This window comes from Neofelis nebulosa, chromosome 10 (genome assembly GCF_028018385.1).
Source record: "Neofelis nebulosa isolate mNeoNeb1 chromosome 10, mNeoNeb1.pri, whole genome shotgun sequence".
Classification (NCBI taxonomy): domain Eukaryota; kingdom Metazoa; phylum Chordata; class Mammalia; order Carnivora; family Felidae; genus Neofelis; species Neofelis nebulosa.
In genome coordinates, this window is record NC_080791.1 from 93,881,724 (window position 1) to 93,905,136 (window position 23,413).

At 37.4% G+C, this 23,413-nt stretch overlaps 1 protein-coding gene across 6 annotated transcripts in view; it reads right to left on the reverse strand.

Moving 5' to 3' along the window:
- The window catches only part of LRRC4C (leucine rich repeat containing 4C), a 1,203,118-nt gene that overhangs the window by 697,809 nt on the left and 481,896 nt on the right, over positions 1–23,413 (reverse strand). For all 6 annotated transcript variants that reach the window (XM_058688696.1, XM_058688692.1, XM_058688697.1 and 3 more), the window contains one exon: positions 12,523–12,608. The gene's annotated coding sequence lies outside the window, so the exon portion shown is untranslated. The remainder of the gene's footprint in view (positions 1–12,522; positions 12,609–23,413) is intronic.

Sequence of the window (23,413 nt, forward strand, 5' to 3'; positions counted from 1 at the left end):
CACATGAATATCACACTTAGACCTTTGTGGTGGACAGACTAATGCGTCCCCTCCCCTAAATGTCTATGTCCTAATTTCCAGAATCGTGTTTATGTCACATTATATGGCAAAAGGTGTTCTGAAGATATGATTAAGTTAAGAATTTTGAGACGAGATTATCCTGGATTATCCATGGAGGCCCAAACTAATAAAATGAGGCCTTGGAACAGAAGAGACAGACAGAATGGGTTGGAGAGATATGGGAGATGAGAAGACTAACTCTTCCACTGCTAGCTTTAAAGATGGGGGAAGTCATGAGCTAAGGAATGTGAATGGCCTCCAGATGCTGAGAATGAACTTCATCTGACAGACAGCAAGGAAACAGGGATCTCAGCCCTACAACTTTAAGGAACTGAATTTTAATTAGCAAGGAAACAGACCCTCCTCTAGAGCCTCCAGGACAGATGAAATGCATTTCCTAACACCCTAGTTTTTGGCTGAGTGAGACCCGTGTCAGACTTCAATCATACAGAATTATAAGATACCCACTTGGTTATTTTAAGCCACTAAATTTGTGCTAGTTTGCTACCTCAGCAATGAAATGACTAATGCAGACTGGATCCCTGTAAATTAGTACCAATGCTCTGAAGGGGATAGAGTTCAATAAATTATAGATTCTTTATAAGCCAGAATTGCATTCTTAGACTCCACTGTTTTGTGCTACTCCATGCAAACCTATGTATTCTCACTCTTTCATGCTTCCTAAGGACAAATGGCACAACATCTCCTTAGGGACAACAAGTTCAAACTTCAGGAATACTCTCGGTCATCAGATACTTTGCAGACTGGTTTTGTATATTATATTGCAAAGTAATTGCATTCTTAGTTCAGAAGAAAAAAAGGTAGATATACGTGTTTCAAAACTTAAGAATAATAACCTCTTTTGTTTTTTTCTCCATGTCTTTTCATTCCTTTCTTCTCTTTTTCTTTTTTTTCTCCCCACACCCAACACCACATCATACAAGTTGTCAGATTTGGGGAGATAATGAATATCATTTTAATGAAAACCTATTAAGCCGTGTATTTGTTTCCCAGAAAATGTATTTGTCTCCCAGAAAATGACTGATTTTTCTCATCTACCTTAACAGTGAATAAGCTATTTCTGTAACCACAGCTACTAGTTTTGTAGAGTTGTGTGATCAGTGTTTAGAACTCATTTGAATATGTTTGCAAGAGAGGAAGAATAAAGTAGCCAATGGATAACAAAGGTCCTGAATGTGGTCTTTATTGCTAGTGCCTTAGGACAATTCCTGGCAGTTCATTAATTATTAAGAAAATTCAATTTCATAAATTCAATTTCTCAAGTTCATTAATTTTCAGGAGAAAAATGATGTTGCCTCTTTGGAGATTAGAGTCTGGTATTCTCAAAAATAAAGGAGTCTTGAGTACAAGAATACAGCAACCATTGATATTATTTACTCAATATTTCTAGTTTTCCTTCCAGACATATGCCAGGATTGCAGTTTTCTGTCTCTCTGAGTTAAGTGCGGCCACATACATGGCTTTATTCAATAACACATCAGGAGAAAGGGCACATGTCACTTTTGGGTGGAGGATGTGAGAGTCGGTGTGCAATTTCCACGTTCCTGTTTATATTCTTCAGCAACCATGAAAGTAGAAAAATGAAACTTCCCTCAGCCTTCAGCCACGAGCAAGAATGACATAGAACAGTGCAGACTACCATGGATATACAGTGTAAGTGAAAAAAATAATCCTTTGTTATCCTAGTCAGTTGTTTTTACCAAACCATTCTATTCAGATTTATAAATAACTTGAAGCCTAAAAGTAGGATGCTGCCACATCCAGACCTAAAATGTGTGAACTTTGTTTAAGAGATGTAAATAATGAGTAAAGTGTTATAGCTAGAAAATGGTAACCTGTCTTATGTAATGGCAAAGCGTTTGGTGAAGATGTCATCTCTTCTAATTTGGGAACCATTCCACAGAAATAATAAACTTATATCTCTAGGGCAAAATTAGAATGTAGAATGTTAATTTTTTGTGTGTTGTCTGTGTTTGGCAAAGCACTAGGAAAGAAAGAGATGAGCTCAGAAAATAATTAACCAGCATGTAATTAGTAATTAAATAGAATAAAGACAGTCCATGAATTCAGGGACTTGCAGAATGAAATATAAAACAATACTTTCAGAGGCAAAGTCCAGTAAAACTCAAACTGTAGTAATCAAAAGTGTGACCATCACACCCATTGTTAAAAGCCCTGAAGCAATTAAGGCGTCTCAGAGTAAGGATTCAGCTGTTATGTAATTCACTTCAATTAGACACATTTGCCAGAGAATAAGAGGCAGAGGGAGTGGTTCTCCCAATGAAACCTAAGAGAATCTCCCTAGGTGCCTATAAATCAACCTAGAAAGACAAAGAATTGGAACCAGAAACTAAAGAAATACAGCAAAAACTAGGAAATATGACCTAAAAAAATACCACTAGAGTAGCTAACAGCACATGGAATCTACCAGAGTCAAACAGATAGGGAGTCAACTAAGTTTTGGGGAAAAACGTTCTAAATGTTTAAAATTTTAACAAGATCCTTGGGCAGAAGGTAAGTTAAAAAAGCTGCTCATCTTTCCTAAGAGAGTGTATTCTCCAAAAAAAAAAAAAAAAAAAAAAAAAAAGAGTCTCCCAAAAGGATAAACTAAAACAATAAGGACTGGGAATCCATAAACAGAGGACCCAACCTCTCCAAACCCTCCAATAGAGCAGAATTACACCTTACCAGAAAACATACCTAATCCTCAGGAAGTGTTTATTCTCATCCATATTTGATTATTATCTATCAGCTTTAAGAGGAACACACAATTTTCCTTTTGGTTCACAGATATCCAGGCTAAGAAGTTCCATGCCAGACCCAATTAAGAAACTAGAGGGTCTCTTTCAGGGTCTGAGACTCTGAGCTGGACACAGCAACTGTATGCCTCCTCTGAGAGTGTCTTATAGGGGGAATAGATGTCCTGTGCATAGAAATAAGTCTGTATCAGGGTTCTTCAGAGAAATAAAATCAACAGGGTATGTAGTATGTATGTGTGTATGTATATATTTGTGGTCCTATTGGACTATATACATTTTATCCTTCTCTGTGTTAACCTTGGTATTTTATCTGTCTGAAGATTTCACTGCCTGACAGATGTTGGACTAATGCCTGTGGATATTATCTTTTACCTATTCAGAAATGATTTCTTTTAAATGAAGAATTTGTTCTTCTTGTGCATGGGTGTGTGTGAGTGTGTGTGTGTAGAGACAGAGAGGCAGGGGGTGGGGGGGGGAGAGAGAAGGTTGGAGATTCAAGAGTTGCAGTTCCAGTACAAACACAGAATGCAATCAGAATTCCTTCCTGCTAAGGGGAAGTCAAGTATTTGTTCTGTTCAGACTTTGGTTAGATGAGTGCCAACCACATTATGGAGGGTAAAAGGCTTTATTCAATGTACAAGGATTTAAATGTCAATCTCAACTGAAAATAACCTTCACAAAAAACATCCAGAATAATATTTGATCATATATCTAGGTATTGTGGTCCAGTCCAGTTGGCACATAAAATTAACCATCACAGAGACATCTGGGTATTTGGTGACAAGAAGGAGGTGCTGTCCACAACTTTTCAGCTTTTTTTCTCCTGTGCACCATCTTTTCACCTCTTTCTCTGATGTGCTTTTCCTGATCTCCTCTTTCACTTATATGTATCCTTATAATTTCCTTGGGCCCACGCAACTGCACTATCCCACCCTCAAGGCTCCATGAAGTTTCATGACACTCCAGAAATTAAATTACTTCCTTTGACCAGATGTGAGCAGATGCCATTTCTGGATGGAACTTTAACAAACCAAGACAAAATTCTCCAAACTCTTTGTTCCTTATCCTTGGTAACCTTAAATGGTCCAGGGAGTATCAACTACCTCACCGTGGATTCTGGAGAGAAAATGAGGAGCAGAGTCCTGTGTTAACCCGTATTTGTGCCCAGTATGCACAAAAGGAATCCTCCCTGTTTTAAGCCACTTATATCATTGGGTGATTTGTTTCATAGCATAATTTAGCCTATCTTGCAAAAAAAAAAAATGTATAACAGGAGGAAAGTTAGGAAGAGATATTATATGAAATATTTAGAGCACAGAGTTTCCATCTGGACAAAGTGATATTGAATCCTTCCCAGCTGTGTGACCATGTTAGAAATTATTCAGTTTCTCTGATAATTGGTTTTTATTATCTATACACTGGAGACACTTATGTATCTACTGAATTTCTACGATATGCCAGGCATTATTCTATTCATTGGAAGAATAAAGATGAATAAAATGGATGCTGAAAATTTACAAGTCTACTGACAACAAAATATAACACCACTAAATTCTTAGTCCACTACCTAAAACACTGTAGATAGTCAATACATGTTTCTGATTTCCTTTGGGCACTTACTTTAATGGAGAAGGATCCTAACCTTTACCTTTAACAGTACTCATACCACCTGCTAACAGGTGGTTAAAAAAAGAAAGTCATAGTCTAACTTTTTTTTCCCTCTAATCAACATAAATGCCAAAAACAAACTAGAGTTTTGCTAAACTGAATGTTTGCTTCGGCATTCAGTACAACTGCCAAATTCATCACAAGTCTCCAGGGGGAGAGATTACTTTCCAGCAGGCAGTGATGCTTACTGGGGAAAACACCTCCTTTGCTTCTTCCCTATGACCTCTATATTATATATTATGTCCTTTCCTCTTAGTTTGTCCTCTGTAAAGGTGACCCAGATGAGAACAGAAACGGGCAACTAATAAAGGGACAAACAAAAATAGATAAGAAATGTATGAAAAATATTAATGCTTATTAATGATAAAGAGAAAGAAAAATAATAGAACAGCAATGTCATCTGCTATAGAATAAATGCTGGTGCTTCCCTCCCCAAAATTCATATGTTGAAACCTAATCTCCATTGTAATAGTATTTGGAACTGGTTTTGTGTGTGTGTGTGTGGGGGGGGGGGGGTGCCTAATTAGGTCATAAGGGTGAAGCCCTCATAAGTGGGATTAGTGTCCTTAAAAGAGTAAGCACCCAATGAGCTTCCTGGCACCGGAAGCCATGTAAGGACACAGAGAGAAGACAAATATCTAAGGACCAGGAAGGGGGTCTCCACCAGACACTTAATCTGCTGGATCCTTGATCTTGGACTTCCCAGCCTCCAGAACTGAAAAATACATGTTTGTTGATAAAGCCATCCAATCTCTGGCCTTCAGGCTAAATGGACTAAGACAGCATTCCTCAGATTATTTAATATTTAAAAAATACTGAATCATTCTCCTAAATTCCTGATAAAAACTTTCGAGATTTTAACAAGAATGTAAAATACTCACATTATGTGTGTTTGTTACTCCAATATTTTATTTGGAGGAACTGATTCTACTAAAATAGTAAACGATAGCACCCAAAGTTATGATCATGTTTATTCCAGCCCTGTTTGTAACAATATAAAGCTGGATACAAATGCCTGAGTGAACATGGATCAGTGATAACGGAGGTTTTGTTTAGCAAGGGAGTATCCTGAGTATTAAGGAACTTAAAAGTCTTCTATATATACTCATTTTTTTTTTAAATCACTGTGCATTGCTAGTGTAGGAAATAAAATCAGTAAATAAAATGAGCAAGTTTGGATAAAATTAAAACTTAGTTTATATCCACAATATAGCAGGCATTGCCAACTAAAGAATATCATCGAAATCAGGCCCTTATCAGAGGTTTGAGAATGCGTATTTCTTGAGAGCTGATCAAATTTGCATCACCAATAAAAAACACAGACTTTTTTTAGGTTGCTAGCAAAGGGATCTTGAGTACACAGAGAAATGCTAGGTTCTTTCAAGAGTATCAAGAATACAAAGTATATATGTCAATTCTGTACATGGTGAATTAGAAATGAATGGATCCCAGCCCTTTTCTCCTTGGAAATTCTCATTTGGTGGGTGATTTTCCTAACATCTTATTAATGTCTCTTAGTACAGTAAAAAATAGATCAAGGGCGGGGCATCTGGGTGGTTCAGTAGGTTAAGTGTCTGACTTTGGCTCAGGTCATGATCTCACGGTTCCTGAGTTCGAGTCCCACATTGGGCTCTGAGCTGACAGCTCAGAGCCTGGTGCCTGCTTTAGATTCTGTGTCTCCCCCTCTCTCTGCCCCTCCCCCACTCCCTCTCTCTCTCTGTCTCTCTCTCTCTCAAAAATAAACATTAAAAAATTTTTAAAAGTGGATCAAAAGAAAAGGGCATATTAATTAAAATGTAACTTCTATTATAACTAACTGATGCTTTTGCCTGCAAGTGGGCAGTACTCAGAGGCATCCTTTGGACACATTATAGTGCTCTCTGGTGTTCCACACACAACTTGATTTCTCCCGAGTTTCTGGGAAGAGAGGTATGTGTGTTAGACCGGTAGGTACTCAGTTTTTGTTGTTATTGTTAAGAAAAAGATGTTCTCTCCAAGAGAGGGAAATCTTTTCATTTCTTTTTAATACTTCTCCCTAAGGAATCAAGGTAAACACTTTTTTTTTTTTTACTTTATAAGTAGAACTAAAACATACATGACTTCAAACATTTAAAAGTTTGAGAGAAAAATGCAGTAAGAAAATTTTGTAAACCTTGTAACTCAAGCAGCGAAATTAACCATTTTCCCTTTTTACTTCACTATCTAAATTTTATGGGGTTTCTGTAGCAATTTTTATGGTTTAAAATAAGAACGACTTACTTTCTAAAATAGATGGCATGTAAGTGATGAGGTATACTCTATCAGCATTCACTGCCACGTCTGACCTCACACACACACATACACACACTCACTCACACACACACACTCACACTCACTCACCAATGTCTTGTAATCTCAGAAATTAAAATATTAATATATCACAAACCTCTTGCTATCGAATGTAGCAAAAAAAATAAAAACATGTTGAAAAGTAAACTATTTTACACTATTATAAGATGTATTGCAGTTTTAAAACTGGAAATTTTTGAAAAGAAGATGTATATCTTAAAACGTGGGAACTTGCTAATTCACAATACGGAAGTAGGTGCATATCAGAGGATTCCATTATCATGGAAGCAGTCTTTCCTTTTATAAATGCACAAAGTATCTGTTTCATTAAATAAAAGCTCTTATTGAACACTTAATCTGTGATAAGTTTCTTCAAGATATCTAAAATTATTATAAAACTATATAGTAATTCAGATAATGCAAGTATTGTTAGTACACTAAGATTAAAACTATATAAAAATTTATGTAAATGTACAAGTTATAATATTCCTAGTTTAGAGTTATGAACTTTTTTTCTCTCAATTTCTCAAACTCTCCATAACAGATCTATAATCTCTTTTATAATTTCAAAGCAGAACTAAATTTCAAACACTCAAATGCTGTGGAAATATTTTGGTGGGTGATTATATACAGTACTAAGTTTCATATGAAGAACTGCCTCTCTCCTATAAGATGAATATTAAAAAATGTTCAGAGGGTAATTTGTGTATTTGAATAAAAGGGCCTATTTCTCATCTGAGTTCTTCTCAGCTGCAAAAGATCCAATTCTGTTGCTTTGAGACATCTCCTCTTTAAAAACACAAAAAGTAAGGGGCGCCTGGGCAGCTCAGTAGGTTAAGCATCCAAGGTGGGCTCAGGTCATGATCTCCCAGTCCACGAGTTCCAACCCCGCCAAGGGCTCTGTGCTGACAGCTCACAGCCTGCAGCCTGCTTCAGATTCTGTGCCTCCCTCTCTCTCTGCCCCTCCCCCGATCAGGCTCTCTCTGTCTCTCAAAAAATAAACATTAAAATTTTTTTAAATACAAAAAAATAAAAAGCAAATTATTAAAAAAAAAAGAAAATCTCTGACTTGTTGATTGCCAACAACTCGAAGATAGCTAAGACTTTTGTTTTTCTTTTTAAATAGGGGCACCCACACCAAACTGATGGCTTTATCAAGGTCTAAAAGAGCTCAACTACTGGCTGTATCAGTCAATTACCTTCCAACACCTTCTAAAAGGAAAATTAAATGGGTGAAAGTTTGACTTGTAACCCTGATAAATTCAGTCGAAATTCAATGCTTATCCATCTGTGGGGGGCGGGGGGAAAGTACACAGAAAACTGTACCATCGTCTAATAATCAGTTCACAATGTGTTTCAGAAGTCAATCCAAATGTATAGAATGAAATGACGAACATTGCTAATACAGTATTTTCCCAAGACTTCTTTTTGTATGAACATGTAGTTCATGCCTATTAGCTAAATATTTATGCTTACTTTGTTGCTCCCTACTATTATAATTTTGCATAGTCAATAGGACAGTAATTAATCTCAAAAGACAGCCATTATACCAGACCCCTGGTAGGAAATATCTGGCACGTTCAGATTAAGATGATTTGTGGAGAATATATTTTAAAGTTTTTTGTTTTAGTGTTAATTTATTTTTGAGAGAGAGAGAGAGAGAGAGTAGGGGAAGGGCAGAGAGAGGAGACACAGAATCCGAAGCAGGCTCCAGGCTCTGAGCTGTCAGCACAGAGCCCGATGCAGGGCTTGAACCATGAACTACGAGATCATGACATGAGCCGAAGCAGGGCGTTCAACTGACTGAGCCACCCAGGTGCCCCTGTGGAGAATATATTTTAAAAGGGGCTATTTACAAAGAGGTAATCAGGGTGTAGAGGAACTGGGGTGCAGGGCTCTGAGGCAGTAAGACAAATTGACCTATTAATACCACTAGTCAGAAGGGAGTAGTTTGGGAGAGACGTTCATGTAGACAGTGTCCACATGTTTCACCCATAGAAGATCTATGGTTGAAAGATCCAGCTACCTTAGATAAACATGCAGAAAGGGAGTGAATACCCTGATCTCACTTTTCCTTTTTTTTTTTTCTTTTTAGAGAGAGACAGAGAAAGAGACAGACCATGGAGGTGAGCATGAGGAGGGAAGAGGCAGAGGAAGAGGGAGAAAGAGAAACTTAAGCAGGCTCCACATTTGATTTCACCATCATGAGATTATGACCTAAGCCCAAATCAAGAGTTGGACGCTTAACTGACTGAGCCACCAGGTACTCCTTACTTTTCCTTTTTATTATCTCTTGTTGGTGCTCTCCTTTGGCCAAAGGAGCTACAATCCATTGATCTAGCTTTTATAGGTCAGCCTCCAGAGCAGAGGGCAGCATTAAATGAGCAAAGAATACTCAAGTGAACAACTAAATGGACGCCGGGGAATAAATGGAGGTCATTCTTGGTTAGTTTCTGTGATGTATCCTATACATACAGGGTTGCAGGGATTAGCCCAGCACATATGCCAAAGAGTTACAGAAGAGGCATAGATAGACCTTACAGCCATTCATGTCCCTGAATTAGAAACTGAGACACCTCCCAAATTAAGTGATTATCAATAAGTCTTTTTTTTTTTTAATTTTTTTTTTCAACGTTTTTTTTTTATTTATTTTTGGGACAGAGAGAGACAGAGCATGAACAGGGGAGGGGCAGAGAGAGAGGGAGACACAGAATCGGAAACAGGCTCCAGGCTCCGAGCCATCAGCCCAGAGCCCGACGCGGGGCTCGAACTCACGGACCGCGAGATCGTGACCTGGCTGAAGTCGGACGCTTAACCGACTGCGCCACCCAGGCGCCCCTCAATAAGTCTTTATGGACTCCCCTTAATTGTGAAAGATTCTAGATTTTTAAAGTGTTATTGCCTTGGGAATTATGTAGATTTTGCAGACACTCCTATGAAAAACAGTGATCATATGAGTGAGCACCACACAAGCAATAGAAATCAAATTTTAATTGCACATACGCCACATTCAAGACTTTTTGCTGGGGGAAAGACAAATTAAATCCACCATACTTTTCTTAAATAACTTTTTCTCTTCATATAAAGTTACAACTAATGAGAAAACAGAAAAGTTAATTAAACAATAAATTATTTAGCCCACAAGCTACCAAACAATCACGTTGGTTTTGCCTGATGCCTTTCCACAGACTGTAAGGTCTCCTAAGGCCTGAGCAAGGTGTATGGCAGAGAAAGGCTTAATCCATCCATTTCACTGCATACAGCTTATAGGTAAAACTGAGAATAGTATTCCAAAAGGGAATCTTGGAAGATTAGACCTGGGACAAATATACTCAACTCAGGCTGCTGAGCCACTTAAGTTAGAGGAAGAAGAGAAGTAAACAGGGAAAAACATGAGAACCTATTTTGGAAAGGCAAACATGAAAACACAGAGAAGGTGAGCGTGGAGTAATTCCTAAGCCTTTGCTCAGATGCCTCACAGTTTCTTAAGGATTTTCTATGTTCTCCTGTGGGAATTTACTGGGTGAATTCAAAAGACCCAGAAAAAGATTTTATTTTCTTAGAAATAATGTGATCAATGGCTATTCTTTTATCAAGTGGTCACAACCATACTTTTTATGTGTATATGTGTGTGCAGATGTGTGCATACCATACATATGGATAATTTCAATTATTTAAATACAGGGATCATCAATACAAAGCACATATATGATTCATTCTGCATGTTTTTTAAACATTTTTATTTTAATGATTTGAAATGGTTTTTAAAAGGCTATCCGATTTCATCCTTTTATTATTTCAGGGTCAAAGTATTTTATTAAAAGTTATACTAAATGTGAACAGAACAATGTTAAAGGATTGTTTAGGGGTTAAAGTGTTAATTCAACTCATTAATAATTAATGACTGGCAAGCCTTTTGTTAGGAGACCCAGGGGCCAAACAAATAACCAAATTATTTGTCCTGACCTCCTGAGACTCTGATGAAGTGATGAGGCATAGACAGTTAACAGTCATTAAGATAGACTTTGATATGGTATATAAGAGAAGTATTTGCATGTGACCAGGGATTGAATGACAAAGAAGGGGACTATTATGGTGAGAGTAATTTAAGCAGTGCTTAGGAGCACAATTTTTCTTTTAAGTTTTTTGTTTTGTTTTTTGAGAGAGAGAGAGAGAGAGAGAGAGAGAGAGAGAGAGAGAGAAGACTGAAACCAAAGCAGGCTCCACACAGCGCAGAGCCCAATGCGGGGTTGCAACTCATGAACCATGAGATCATGACCTGAGCCAAGATCAAGAGTTGGAGGCTTAACTGACTGAGCCACCCAGGGCCACCCCCTACCCCGAAAGCAAAATTTTAACACTCAGGTCCAGTGTAGGAAGTGAAACGGTAGCTAAAATTAATTCACTTAATTCTTGAGTTCTGACCATTTTAGATACTGTGCGAGATACTAGAAATATGCTGCACAACACAGTAAAAGCAGCCCCTTCTCTTGTGGAATTTACCACAGATGGGCAAAGAACAGCCATTGTTTACAGAAGTTTGAATGGATAAAAGGAGCTAGATTAGAGGGAAAAACTGAGAACAGTGAGATGGAAGAGGTTTGTTTGATTTGGTTTTAGATGGTTGAATCTTTTCATGATAAGGGAAACATAAGCATGGTTGGTTTTTGTCTGTGTGGAAGGAACCCGGAAAATGGAGAGATGCAAATCTGGGAGGAATAGCTGATTTAATAAAGTTGATAACACATGTAAAGCATTAGGATTAAAATCTAATGTAGGAGGTTACATTGGGAAACAAATACGGTAAGGATAGAAACAGATATTTTCAGGTACAGTGAAGAAAAATTTAGTGATGTTCACATTGGATAGCCTTATCTTTACGAGAAAGCAAGAGGCTTTTTTATCTGAAACTGAGCAAGTCTAGGAAAGATATGAGTTTCAGAAGAACAGATATTTTGAACAATTATGGAAGTGTGGGAACACGTGAAGTGGTCAAATCCTACTCAGGACCAGGCAGGGTCAGGCAGCATGGAAATGTTCAGTATCTATGATGTTTCAGCAAACAGGCACAATCCTTGCCTGCATGGGGCATTAGATCTAATACATAAAATACATAAAATATTCAAATAAAATACATAAAACACATAAAATGAATACATAAAATATTCAAGTAACTACACAAATAAATATCACCCTGGCAACTGTCAAAGTATGTGTAACATGGGATAAGATTGGGAGAGAACAGAAAGATAAGAGAGAACCCCCAGTACAATTGGCTGACTTCAGGTTCAGGGAGGGGAACAAAACAAAAAACAAACTAATCATGGTGTCGGGGGACCACACTGACAGAAAGATAAAAGAAGGGCAAATAGGGGGTTGAGTAGGAGTCTGAGAGCAGAGTAGGTGGAAATACATTACAGCTGCGGTCAAAAAGCAGGCTTTCAAAGATTTACTGGCAGCAGAGCAGATATGAGAGACAAAGTGATTCCAGACAAAAATTCAATGCATGTGCTTTGAGGAGAAATCAAGTCCTGTCACAGGTGCACACACAAACCCCACCGTCCCCAGGGAGAGCTCACCCATCCCAAGGATCCAGCAGTTATCCACATTCAGTCACAATCGACTCCAAGCCACTTTAGATAATTTTTCTTTCTCACTTTTTAAAAGCTGTTAATGTTGTACTCACATTCATTCAGTGTGTCAGATGTTCCAGTTTATTTGGTCCCACTCTTTCTGCGTGATCTTGCAGCCTTGCAATACGGAGAACCATTTCTAGGAAAGAGATAAAATTAAAACACAACATTACACTTAAGTTAGAAAATAGCCCAAGCAACATTATTTGAATTAAAATCTACCTAATAGAATAACTTACAGGGAAGAATTTATATTTCTATGTATTTTCCAAGAAGGTATTAATGTTACAACATATTGGACTTGAGGTTTGTAAGAATAAATAAAAGGACCCTCATTTACAGTCTTTTTATTTTTAATGTTTGTTTATTTTTGAGAGAGAGAGAGAGAGAGAGAGAGAGCAAGTGGGGGAGGGGCAGAGAGAGAAGGGGACACAGAATCCAAAGCAGGTTCCAGACTCTGAGCTGTCAGCACAGATCCCAATGTGGGGCTCAAACCCATAAACCGTGAGATCATGACCTGAGCCGAAGTCAGATGCTTATCCAACTGAGCCACCCAGGCACCACAAAAGGACCCTCATTTAACATGGAGATGGGAAGTCCTGCTGGGGAGCTCTCTAGTGTGTGCCACTCCCTGTGGCCTGCATAATCAGCAAAAAAATAGGAGGATGAAAGTTATTTTGATAAGGGAGGAAATTTTTCACATGGGAATTTTATCTCCTGCTTTTAAGAAAAAGAAGAAAGTTCCCTTCCCCCCTCAGCAACAACATACTAAACCACTACTTGCAGCCAATGAGAACCCACTACAAGTTCAAACTTCTTACTCTCTAATGAACTTTTGTTCCAAACAATCCTCCCCAATGTCCTCCTAAAGCCTAATTAAAGCTGATAGTCCCATTGTCTCTTCAGACTTGTCTGTAGTTCACCATAATTTGCTTGTCCTGAATCGCAATTTCTCTGGTAGTCCTGAATAATCTCATCTTGTTAGTAAAATAACTATTTTATTTTTTAGGTTGACAGACTTTTGGTAGACTATAAAAGGCTTTTTTGAAAAATGATAGTAATGGGGGGCACCTGGATGTCTCAGTCGGATAAGCAACCAACTCTCAATTTCAGCTCAGGTTGGCTCAGGTCATGATCTCACAGTATTCAAGATAGAGCTCTGCATAGGATTTCACACTGTCAGGGCAAAGCCTGCATGGGATTCTCTCTCTCCGTCTCCCTCTGCCCCACCCTGGTCATTCTCTTTCTCTCTCCCTCTCTCTCTTTCTCTCTCAAAATAAACAAATACACTTAAAAACATAAAATAAAAAATTATAGTAATCATAATATTTAATTTTGGATAAATATCTCCCTTTATCAAACTTTTCTTTCTACTGAACTGTTGAGTAAGATTTTCCATAAAGACAAAAAAGTATATCTACCTATTCATTCCCTTCATTCTTTGGACCCTCTATTTTAGTCAAATGAATTTATTACTCATTCCTGAACATGCTCTGACTTTTCATGCCCTTGTGGCATTGCTTACGCAATCTTATCTGCCTGGAATGTCATTATTATTTGTCCATTCCTATTTCCTATTTCCTACCCAAAGAAATAACAGTCATTCTTTAATACCCAGCTCAAATATGACCTTTTCCCCCTGAAACTGCCTATCAAATTTAATCTCTGTCTTATCTATATTTCCACAGAGTGTTTCTTGTCATCTATTATGAGACTTACAACCAGTGTTTGTAATTCTCTCTTCCTGCCTTTAAAGCTCAGAGGCAGGAAGAATGTTTTATCTGTGGAAATTGTTTGGTTGTTTGGTTGGTTTCCCCTTAATCACCATCTGCCCTGTGCACATAATGGACACTCAAATATAATGGATAATTGCTTCTTACTTTATTGTGGTGTAAATCAGACATTTTAGTAATGCTACAGTCAGGACTTTAGACCATCTCCATCTGATATTTCTTTTCAATTAAAATACTGTTTTCACTTGGCTTCCAGAATATCATTCTCTCCAGTCTTCCTTCCCTAATTGGTTACATTTTCTTAATCTACGTTGAGGGTTTCTCCTTATTTTTCCAGCCTTGTAATAATACAGTACACCATGGCTCACATCTTGAACATCCCTTATTTTCTATTAGACTACCTCCCTTCAAGTTCTATTCCAAGCTTATGATTTTAAATATCATCTTTACACCCAGGATTGCCAAATGTCTATTTTAGTCTATACTTCTGCATGAGAGCCATACTTAAATCAACTGTTTACTTGATAGACCCACTTAGAGTGCTCATAGGTGATTTAAATTAGCATATCTAAAACTAAACTTCAATTTTCTCCTCCTAATTTTTTTTTCCTCAGGTAAGGGCACCTCCATCCTACCTTTATTACCCCCCACAAGCCTACACATTTGGATTCACCTTGCCGCCACTCTTTCCCTCATACCTCATATCAAGTATGTTAACAGATCTCATCGGTGCTAAGTTCAAAAGATATCCCAAATGTGTCTGAAATAGGACTACTTTTCCCCATCCACACTTCTAAAACACTGGTCTAAGCCACTATATGTTGTTTTAAGTTTTTTGCAATGGAGTCTTCTTATTTTATTCTATCCCTTCCTTTTGTCTACTCTCAAAATAGCAGCCAGGATGATTCTATTAAAAGATAAATCGGATTAAGCCTCTTCTCTTCTCAAAGTCTTCCAGTAGCTTCCATCTTATTCTAATAAAAGCCAAAAACAATAAAAGGGTTAGCAAAATCCTACATGCTCTGGTCCTATGTTAGCTCTCAGATGTCTCATTCACTGTGCTCACAACCCAATGGTCTCCTGGCTTTCCTCAAAAATTCCAGGTACGTTTCATCCTCTGGGCTTTGCTTCTGCTGTTCCCTCTCCAAGAAATATTCTTTCTGCTGGTCCAGCTGTACCTCTTACAAACCTCCACTGGGAGTCCTTCAATTTCTTTTTTTTTCAGTGAAGCTTCTCTGTTTGTCCTATTTAAAGGAAGGACCCCCTGCATCTGGTACTGCCTATCCCTGTTCTTACCTTAATTCTTCTTTACTTATTCCATCTAGTCAACTATGTCTTTCACATATAGATTTTTAAAAATCATTCTTCTTTTTCCATTAAAAGCATGTAAACTCCCCGAAGGCAAGAATTTTCATTGATTTTATGTACTGCTATACTTCTAGTGCCTTGAATTAGGGCTGGTACATGGTCAGGGCTTAACTGTGTTTGTTAAAGGGTTTATTCTTTTGACATAAGAAAACCTAAGGTCCAGTTTCGATTTCACCGTGTTTTGGTTGTGTAACTTCATTCAGTCCCAGATCTTCAGCAATACAACTAACGTAAGCACATCAACTCAGTCACTTGCCCAAGGGAGCTGAGTAAATAAAATGAAACAATCAGTAAAAAATGTAATCTGAGTATCAAAAGGCACTAAATAGGACATTACAACCTGAATATGCAAAATAGTGGAGTCTCACTTCAATCCTGATATCAATTGTATATTACATTCCAATTGACACAAACATGTTTTTCCGTGATTTTTCCGAGATCTGATATAGTTCATAAAGTTAATTTATGGTGAACTCAGTACCAACGTTGGGTTTTTGGATCTTAAAATAGGCCATTTTCTACCATAATAACTATTATTAACATCTAAAAATAAGCAATTTATATTTGCCTGATTTATAGAGCTGGGAAAATATGTCATAGTCTAATAATAAAATTAATAATGATATCAATAATATCTGACAGTGTGGAGCACTTGTTATATATAGATCAGATACTGCTCTAAGTGATTATCTAGATTAATTCATCTAATTCTCAAATAATCCATGAGTTTGCTACTATAATTATCCCCATTAAAAATGGGAAAACAGGCAGAGAGAGATTAAGTAATTTATACAACAATACAGCTGGTAAGTTATGAAACAGGTGCCAACCTAGTCAGTTCTGTGACACAGAGGACTGTTTTTTTTTAATTGTAGTTGACACATGATGTTACATTAGTTTCAGGTGTTCAACACAGTGATTTGACAATTCTATACGTTATCCTATGCTCACCACAAGTGTAGCTGCCATCTGTCACCCTACAACATTGACTATATTCCCTATGCTGTACCTTTCATCCCTATGATTTATTCCATAACTAGAAGCCTGTACCTCCCACTCTCCTTCACCCATTTTGCCCACCCACCCACTCTCCTCCCTCCCCTCTGGCAACCACCAGTTTGCCCTCTGTGTCTATGGGTCTGTTTCTGCTTTTTTTGCTTGTTTAGAAAAACATATATTAATTAAAAATTACTTTCCCAGTTTTATTGAGATATAATTAACATATAACATTATGTAAGTTTATATATATTGCCACAATATGCCTAATTATCTCAAAAAAGTTTAGTTAACATCCACCACCTCATGTTGTTACAATTTTTTCCCTGTGATGAGTAATTTTAAAATTTACTCTTTTAGCAACTTTCTAACACACACTTCAAGATTGTTAACTATTAGGGCAACTGAGGGGCTCAGTCGGTTAAGCGTCTGACTTTGGCTCAGGTCATGATCTCACAGCTTATGAGAGTTGGAGCCCGGCGTTGGGCTCTGTGCTGATACCTCAGAGCCTGGAGCCTACTTTGGATTCTGTGTCTCTCTCTTTCTTTGCCCTCCCCATTTTCTCTCTCCCTTTCTCCCTCTCTCCCTCTCTCCCTCTCCCTCTCCCTCTCCCTCTCCCTCTCCCTCTCCTTCCCCCTCTCCTTCTCTCTCTCTCTCTCTCTCTCAAAAATGAATAAACATTAAAAAAATTAAAAAATTTTTTGTTAACTAGTGTCATCATTTTGCCATCCCAGTAATATAACATCTGGAGTCAATACAGCAGAGTTCCCCAAAGCCAGTCACTTTTACACTTGAGAAAGTTTAGTGAGTATCTGGAAGCCTAATCAGGAGTTTAAAAACAGAGTCACTGATACTATAGTAACATTCTTTAAGACCTGGTTATTTGATGGTATTTATCTGAGAAGCATTCTCAAGAGTGATTCACTCTTCTTTGTAAATGCTTCTCTCAACTGATTCGTTGTAATATTGGAGTAATAGCAGAATTCACTCTATGATTACCAATAGCCAATAAAATAGTTATGACAAATGCCAGTCTCCTTGACACTGCATGAGTCACTTCAAAGAATCACTTGAGAATGTTCTATCAGTACTGATCGTGCACTGGTAGAAAGGGAAGAAGATGAATGCCAAGGCCTGGGTCCTCCTCTAGTTCTGACAGTTGGCTTCTTTCTGATAAACAGCTATTCTGGCAGGGGAAAACAAAACAAACAAAACAAAACAAAACAAAACAAAACTAATCTCTTCTGACCTTTATTCATTTGGATGAGAACACTACAATGATTCTGAACTGTCACAGGAAAAAGTTCCAAGAGAAGGGTGAGGTAATCCTATAGATAATTCACTATACTTGACAACAAACTAAGGGACAGTTTCTGAATACACCTGTCCCAAACCAAGGATGTATTTTGTATAATCACCATCATTACAATCAAATCACAGCTGTATGTACCATATGATGAACAAATACAATATGCTCAATATTAGGGTAAGTTCATTACATGGTTGATTTTCATTCTGTGTTGTATAAGATTGGTTTAAAATTTCCAGTGGTTAGTTTGAGGCAGGTAAACATGGCATTCTCAAAAATATAATCTAAGTAAAATAGACTCAAGGAAACTGAGGTACAAAGGAGTTAACTGCTCCTTCAGTTTTTGTATCTTTACACTTGTGTGGAAAGAAATATTTACTTGTATGAATTCCAAGCATTTCTCCAACTAGAAAATGATACAATATAACGACTGTGTCTTACAAATGCATGTTTTAAGACACGATCTAGAACTGATGAAACTCTATAACTCTACTGAAGGTGAGTGGGTAGGTGGCCACATAGGGTTGGGGCAAATGGAAAGAATATCATCCAAATAGTAAAATATTGAACATTAATGTTTTCTTTTTTTTTATTATTACTATTACTTTTAATTTTTTTTAATATATGAAATTTATTATCAAATTGGTTTCCATACAACACCCAAAAGGTGCCCTCCTCAATACCCATCACCCACCCTCCCCTCCCTCCCACCCCCCATCAACCCTCAGTTTAACATTAATGTTTTCAAAAAGCATCTATGATATGAATTTTGAAAGTGAGATTTAATTGAACAAAAAAAAAGATGGCATTATGACAATTCTGAAATCCAAAGAGATGCCATGGTTTTGGTGCTTACATAAATGTAGCCAAAATTATCTTCTCAATGCTTGTTACAAATGGCTCTAAAAAACCACTTTCAAATTGTTATATCTTCTCTGCACAACAGTAAATTCTAGGACTTATGCCAGTTAATAATTAATTCTTAAATATCCCATTTTTCCTGAGAAATCATCTTACTATATGTAAGGAATGAATGCCCTACAAAATGAAAAAAAAAATCCATTATTTGTTCATTCACTCATCCATTCATTCAACACATATTAGCAGTGCTCACTGTTTTAGGCACAATTATTAACAGCTGAGGGTTTACCAGAAAATAAGAAGCTAGTTTGTAGCAAGCACTGGACCTGTAACAGTCCAGAGTTGAAAGTTACCTCTATGAAAATGGAAAGAGCTTGAGAAAAAATCTGAGACAAATTTCCTCCCTTAGACCTTACTGAAAATGCACTAGAGGTTGCAGAGACTTCTTTCCGTGGCAGCTTTTTGAGCAAATGTTTCCAGAAAAAAAATGTGTTGCAGAAAATAATTTAGAACTAGTTTTCCAACTCTGCTTCCTTCACTCAATCACCTAGTCATCAGAACATCTGCTCCAACAAGAAAAAAAAATGTCATGAAGGCTGGAGCTTGTTTAGTTCACCACTGTATTCCCAGCACCAAGAACAAAGCCTGCACTGTGTCCATGAGGATCCAATCAGTTTAGTTCACACCAAGTGCTAGATTACTCTGTTACAGACATGAGTCCTATTTGGTTCTACCTCTCAAGGACATTATTCCAGGTGGTTAATTACAGGCATTTATAAAGCACAGACTATGCACCAGATACATAATTCATCCTATTATTTTAATCTTACATTGCCATGGCTCCATCACTTTGTCCTTTTCATCAATGTGCCTTAGTTTCCTCATCTATAAAACTGATAATAATAGTACTTAACTATTGAAGCTGTGAGTATAAGTACTTATAAAGTACATAGACTCATAGTGTGCACCATATAAGTACATACTAATATACTATTATTTAAAGCTCATGATAACACTTTGAAATAGATTTTATTATCTCCATTATACAGAGGAGCAAACGAGTGCATGATGGCTAAACGGTTCGACCAAAGGCCCACAGTTCACTTGTTGCACAGTTCATTTGAGTTTAGAAGAGTTTCTCTAATCTTCCCTGTCTGTCCATACCATTGCCTACTTTCTTGGATCAGACCCAAATGCCTTCCTACTTAGACTTGTCAACAACTAGTTTTCAGGTATCACTTTCTCTGGCTTTTTTTTTTTTTTAAGTTTATTTATTTTGAGAGAGAGCAAGAGCAGGAGCAAGGAAGGGGCTGACAGAGAGGGAGAGAAAGAACCCCGAGGAGGCTCCACACTATCAGTACAAAGCCCGATGCGGGGCTCAATTCCCCAAACAGTAAGATCGTGACCTGAGCTGAAATCAAGAGTTTGACGCTTAAACCAACTGAACCACCCAGGTGCCCCCCTTTTTTCTAGTTTTATCTAACACCCTTTACATCTTTCACACAATCCACTTTCCACGTATTACTTAAGCACATATCTAATTGTATTATTTTCCTCTGCATTGAAACCCAAGGGACTCTGTATTGGTTATAGAATAAACTTCAAGGTTTTTAGAAGAGCTTGCATGCTCTTAATATTTTAAAATATTCAATAGATTGATGTTCAATCCTTATAGTCAAAGCAGTAAACAACTCAGATTAGATAATCCAAAAAAAATCAGGCAGATCTGTGTTCAAAGCATTGATAATCTAGTTCTTGGTTGTGTGGTAGCCTTCCAAGTTATTTTACTTCTTAGATCCTTAGTATCTTATTTGAAAAATGGGGATAGTAACATTTAACACATACTTGTTGGTGCATATAAGAGACACTTAGTAAATGATGTTTATTATCATCATCCCTGGTACAAGAGCAGCACAAACCATATTTAAGAGATCACACATGAAAAAAAAAATTCTAACAGATCCCAAGTGTGAAAAATGGAGTGAAATAAATAGTAGAATTGGCTAGTATCAAGCAATGGCATAGTATTTCAGAGTTAGATTGCCAATGTAATTTTATGTGAAAAGAAAATTCAACTATAAATAGACTATTTTATATATATATATATAATATATATGTATTATATATATAATACATATATATTATATATATGCCAACCTGATGAAAAAAACAAACAAACAAACAAACACTAATAAGTTTTATCATTGTATAGTTTAGAGCAGGTTTGTAATTGATTTGCTAGTAATAAATAGAAACATGCTATACCCTACTCCTAACTTGAAATATTAAGAATCACTATCTGATTTTATATCTCTCCAAGAATATGCTTTCCTTCTAATGAATGCTCTCATATAGATTTTACAGATGCTTATGTTAAATATAGGTTAACTGACAGAATATTTTGAAATGTTCAGAGTGATTAATCAAGGCTGCTTCATTTAGTGATGAGAGATATTCAGTGAGAATTCAAGATTTCAGTTTAGTTAAATTAAGTTCATAAGCATGAAAACTCATTTGAACTCAAGAAAATATTTTGGGCATATAGAAGCCAAATGGTAATACTGTAAAACATAAGCCTAGCATTGGTGACCCTAAACTAACTTCCAGGTATCCTTACCTTGGTTGGCAGTGTTAGCTGAGAAGTAAACACATAGTTTAGTTTGTTTTCACCTAAATAAATTCATATTAGATAAGATCATACTTTCAGCACTCATTTATCCAAATGCTTATTAAGTACCAACTAAGTACTAAGCGATCTGCTAAGTACTAAAAATAAATGGAGTCATACAATGTTTTTTTCCTGATTTTACTGTTCTCATAATCTAATTAGGAAATAAAAATAGGAAATAAATGTGCTATTTTGCTTGTGATGGTGTATGTACAGAATAGAGAAGGGTACTCGTATGGCTATGTTAGTTCGGGCCCATCAAAGAGCACACACCAAGATGGAAATAGACATAAAAGAAATGTATTGGGGGAAATGTCTGTGAAGGATAAAGGGTGAGCGATCAATAGGAAGAAAAGACAGCTTTTAGACTAGTGTAGGAGTCTCACATGGGTAAAGGAGAATAGAAGGGCAGAAGTTTGGATAGAAAGAGGTTGGAACTGCTGCACAGTTTCAAGAAAGATTCCACTAGGCCCATGGGACATCCCTGATCTAGAGTCCCCTGTTAGAGGAGTCCTGTGTTTCATAGAAATAGGCCTGAACTAGTAGCAGTCCTTGGCTCAGAGCAGCTCACTGGAATCATTGCCTGGCAGCAAAAGCCTTGGTGGATATTGACAGCAGCAGTTAGGGCTGCCAATCAGTCATGATGGCCAACACCATGGGTGTGGTCAGTTTTATTTGTAGAACCAGATTTCAGAAAGAGTTTTGAAAAATGAATAGGAAGTCTCAAAGTAGATGGGTAAATGTATTCCAGGCATGAACCAATGCATAGAGACATAAAACAACATGACAAATGGGGAGTTACAAGGAGTGCACCAGGCTGTAGGATATATCCAAGGGGGTTGGCAGGCACTACCTCAAGAGGTGAGACCAGAGAGGGAGGCAGGACTCCAGCCAGGTAGGGTCAGGCAAGTTCTACAAAGATGGTTGACTTCACTCTGCAGATAATTTGGAGTCACTAAAGCGATTAATGCTGGACAGAGACAATATGGGATCTGCATGGTAGAAAGAGTCTCATCAGGTATAGAGTGTATTCAGATGGCGAATTCAGGAAGTGAAGGAGGAGACACTAGCGGTAAAAAGACAGTATGTATCACACAGACTTATGTTCTAACTCTGACTCTACTCTTTACCAATCATGTGACCATAAACAAGTCATTTAATAAACCAGAGCCTCCATTACTAATTATATCAGGAAATACACACCTACTTACTTCAAGGTGACATGAGCATCACAGGTATAAAATGAATAGGATCAAGCTTAAGAGTTCAGGTATTGACAGTAGACATAAACCTACACCCGTATCCTGGTGAAGTTATGTGACTAGAGTCATGTCTTATATAAACTTCTATAAACCTTGGCTTTCTTCTGTGTAAAATGGCAACAAGATCACATCTACCTTCTGGAAGGAACGATTCTCTATGAGGTGATCTGTGCAAAATCTCAGCTCACTCCCTGCATCAAGGAAATGCTCAGTAGCTGAGTGTTAGGTGTTATGCTAGGTGCTGTGCACACTTATAATGTTCTGTTCTCACTGCATCTCTGCAGGCAGGCTATTCTCTCCCCACGTTTTGAGGAGCATATTGACGCTTGAAGAGTTTAAATAACTGCTCACCATCACACAAATGACTGTACTGGGTTACAATTCTCGGTTGCCTGACTTCAAAACCCATATTCTTAGCCAGTATTTTCCGTTACCTTCCATTCTGGCATGAAGCAAAACCATCTACCTGCCAAGGAAAATGCAATTCTAAGAATTCACTTGTGGGCTATAGTTGTGTTTCTTTCTATTATCAGGAGGTTTTAAAACAGAGTTAGAGACCATTGCCACAAAACGTCCCAGTTAGACCCAAGAGAGGTTTTATCCAGTTCATTTAAATGGGATATTACAGACATTGTACAGATTCTGATATAACCTGTGTTCCACCATTTGCAACTGGCATCAAGTGGTGATGGTGGGCAGAGGGGCATATGATCAAGGTGGGTATGAACACGATAAAGGCAGACGTCT